Below are 4,228 nucleotides of genomic sequence, written 5' to 3'. Positions count from 1 at the left end.
TTTTGTTATTTAATAAGTCAACTCATGCTTTCATTAATAGGTGCACAGTGTGCATATTTAACTATTTTTTTTATATTTATTTTTTTTTTTTTAAATAGATACGTTTATATTGTACGACTATTTTCTTCTACTTTTACCATTTTTGTTTTTAATTGCCAATTGTGCACTTTAATGTCTTTAAATCCGCCCACATTTTCACCCAACAAAATTATGAATTTTTGCTTAATATTGTTTACTTTACACTTATTTTTACTTTTCACTTGTTAAAACAATATCGAGCCTCTGCCGTTTGTAAGTCTAGGCTTTCACGGCAACGTTTACTAAGTTGTTTGGAAAATTTTCACACGTGTTTGTTGTAGTTTTTCTTTAAATTATTTGTTTTCGTGTAATTTGTTTAGTTGCTGCTGCCGAGATTATTAGATACGGCACCGGCACCAGTGGCACCAGTAGAAGGCAATGACAACCTGACAATCGCACACATCAAAATACTAAGTAAAGAGCATACGAGTATAAGCAAGTGTCATTCAGTCCGTTGATTTTCACCTTTGGTTGCCACTGTCTTGGCCGTGGAACGCACATTCCAAGCTAAGCTTAGTTTGCGCATGCGTTTCGCGTTTGGGTTTGGCTTGCTGCATTCATTATTGACTTAAGTAGTGAAAGTTTGACGTAACTTTTCACGCATTCTAGTACGTTTGCATTTCAACGATTTTATGTTTAGAATTTCTAATTAACTTAAAAGTTATTAAAAATATTAAAATATGAAAAAAACTAAGTAATTAACGAAGTAAGCAAATTGAGAAATTCTTAGACAAAAACAAAAAAATAAAAGAAAGACGTTAAGCAATATGTGAAATAACTGGAAAATGTTAATTACTTCAGAACTACTAATTCTAAGTTTCAAATATATTTCAAATATATTTTAAATAAACAAAATTTTGTTATCACAGCAACTAGTGATGGCTAACCAACAAAGCCGTTTATATCGATTGACTTATAATTAGTTATCACTACATTGAATTTTATATTACTGAGCGTGTGTCACCACTTCAAAAGGTTTTTTACGTTTGAATCTTCTTCTTAAGAGTAAAGTATTAATTAACTGATTCGAAAGAAAAAAAAATTAAAGCTTTCAATATTATGTGTACTATTCAATTTTTAACATCTAAGTATATTTATGTACTATTAAAATAATATTATTAATAAAATATAATATAAATATATTATAATAAATAATATAATGCTAATATATTAAATATCTAAAAATAGTATTAAATTCTTAAGATAACATAACCACAACAAAATGCGGTAAAGTTCAAGTTGCGAATATAATCTTTACTCATACAAAGCTTTTCATATATAAAATTCTATTAAAATTTAAAAAAAAACTGCATGTAAGCACTGCATGTACCGTCAAAACTTTTCTCTGTAAATTAGTAATATTGTACTGTGTTACCATTCTCGATTTTTACATGACTTGGTACTTCTATGTTCACATTAGCTGTTTGCTAATGTATATAAAATGGTTGTTATTAGAAACAATGTTGTCAACGCAACGATCCAATCTCTAAAGTCCATGTTATGTAGACTGTCACAAACATGTAAAAATTGGCCCTTCGAGCTATGACGAAGTACTTTTACTACTACTTTTGTACTTTATAGTTGTGCCTAAATTTAAAAGGAAATGCTCACTTTCAGTTTGACAAAATAACCAGCAAGAAAATACACATTGAGGCTGCAAAAGTGTTAATTTATTATTACAATTTTTTTATAATAATTGTTAACAGTATTTACAAAATTATACGCCTTTCCTTAAAATCGGAAAGTGTAAGAATTACACATTTTATTATACTTTAAATTTAGATTTTTTCCTTAAAACTTATTAAAATTGTAGTAATTTGATCCTAAAAGGCGCACATTCTGATATTTATTACTGCACCACACTGCTTTTGCCTAAGTGACGAGGCACAGATAGCACCGGCTATAATCACTTTCGCCAAATGTGAGAAAAAAAATACCAAAATTGGTACTTTTCTTCTGTATGGTGCTCTGGTACTCGTTTTTAGAAAATGGTACTTTTCTTCCGTATGGTACTCTGGTACTCGTTTTTAGAAAATGGTACTTTTTTGAAACTTGAACCTTATTGTACATATTATAATATTATCCAATTAAATTTATTTATAGATGCAATTGTGCACTATGAAACTAATATAATTTTATGTATTGATTTAGTAAAAATGTTGCGAGTGCAAAAGGTAAAAGCTAATTTCGATCGGAATGGATTTTTTGATCTTAAATAATATTGTGTTATGCAAAGGACTAAAAAAGATATGGCCAGTAAAAGATAGTTCGATTATTTGAATAATAATTTAGTTATGGATAAAAAGATTTATACTGTTCCATATCTTCTGTACATTTTATATATATGTCATTTTCTTATTAAAAGACAATAGCAAAAAATTAGTCCTTTTTTTTGTACAGAAATGGTATCTTTTTGACCCATTTGGTTTGAAAAAAAAATTTGATGGAATTTGAACCGACATATTGTTTTTTTTTCAATCTCAATTTTTTAATTTGCTTTGAAAACAACAACAATTTAGCTCATGATGTGCCCGAGACACCCTGTATAACGTGGTCATAAGAAAACTGTCTTTATAAATTTTCTTTTTATATTTTTCGATACCATTAGCTCATACTTTTTTAATGTTAAGACCGTGTGCGAGTTCAAGTAAATTGATGGTAAATTAAGGTTAATAGTAAATAATTTTGGTATTTATTTTATTTTATAATGTTGGTATTTATCAGAATTTCGAGTAGGGTAAATTAGATAAAAATTAGGTAAATTAGGTGTTATCATTGTGAAATGTTTATAAGATGTTTAATAAATAAATAAAAAAATTTGAAAACTTTTGACCAAAAATAAAAAATAAATGCAATAAATAAATATATTTAAATATAATAATATTTAAATAATAATATAAATATTTATATTTAAATAATATATAATATAAATATTTAAATAAGTGCAGTACAAAAAAATACCTAGGAAATTTCAATTTACTTGAACTCGCATACAGCCTAAGGATGATTTTAGTTGTATAAATTTTTCTTTTTTTTATTCGATATGTTATTGAACTAAATCCATTTATGTATATTATATATATTTAATTTGTGTCAATAAAATAATCGTTTCAAATTATGCAAATTATACAAGCACTTGTACTTGTAAATGGAGACCTTCAATCTTCTGTTTAGATTTGTTTTTAATACAATCGCCGAATTTACAAAGTCAAAATGTTTGGTAAAACATATTAAATAAAATCTTATTTAAAAATCATCTGGCGTTTATGTGAGCCCCGAAGCAAAATCGAAAGACCTAAAAAACGTAAACTTAACAAATAAAATTAAATAATTTTAAATAAAATAAGAAATAAAAAATTATAAAAACAAGAGGAACACCACTAATTGCATAATTCACAACAATTTGTTATTTATCGCGATGCGCGCGGGATTTAAACGTCAAAATACGCAACATGGTTGATGTTAATGACGATGAAGTTGTAGATAATGAAGTTAATGATAATTATCTGTTGGTTGAAGTCAATACGTAATTGCGGTACGCCGTAGCTGCGCATGCAAATTGTTTATTTTGCGCATGCTTAACACAACTAAGTACCGAACTCCTCAATTGTATTTAGCGAAGGCGAATCTCGAAGATTGCGTAGTTACTTGGCATTTTTATTTGTGGGAGGCAGCAGCAGCAGCGGCAATACAACACAACACAACACTAATTCGTTTATTTTGTTTGGGCTACAATGCTTAAACCCAAAAATAAAGCCTCAATTGAATATTGTAATTTGTTAAAGATTGACATACTAACGGTTACAGCAATAATAGAGGAAAGAGAAAAGAAGAAAAAAGATACACACGATGTTGCAGATAGAAAATACAAAATCAGAGCAACACGTTTTTAATGTTGCCAATGAATGTTTACTTTTACATGAAAATAAAAATACTACGAATTTGGCACATAAAGCTCAATGCACTATGCGTCATTATGTCATAAGATTGTGGCGGTGTGAGTGCGAGTGCGTATCTGTGTGAACGCCGCATTTTTAGTAGATACAAAGTGTCGCAAGTATTTCGTATTTCTTTAGACAACTTAAAATGAAGTCGAAAATAAAATTAAAATTTTCTTATTGTTGTGCTGTTGATGCTTTAAAGACCGAAA

Source organism: Teleopsis dalmanni, chromosome 1, assembly GCF_002237135.1.
Source record: "Teleopsis dalmanni isolate 2A chromosome 1, ASM223713v2, whole genome shotgun sequence".
NCBI classification, from domain to species: Eukaryota; Metazoa; Arthropoda; class Insecta; order Diptera; family Diopsidae; genus Teleopsis; species Teleopsis dalmanni.
This window is presented reverse-complemented; position numbering follows the sequence as displayed.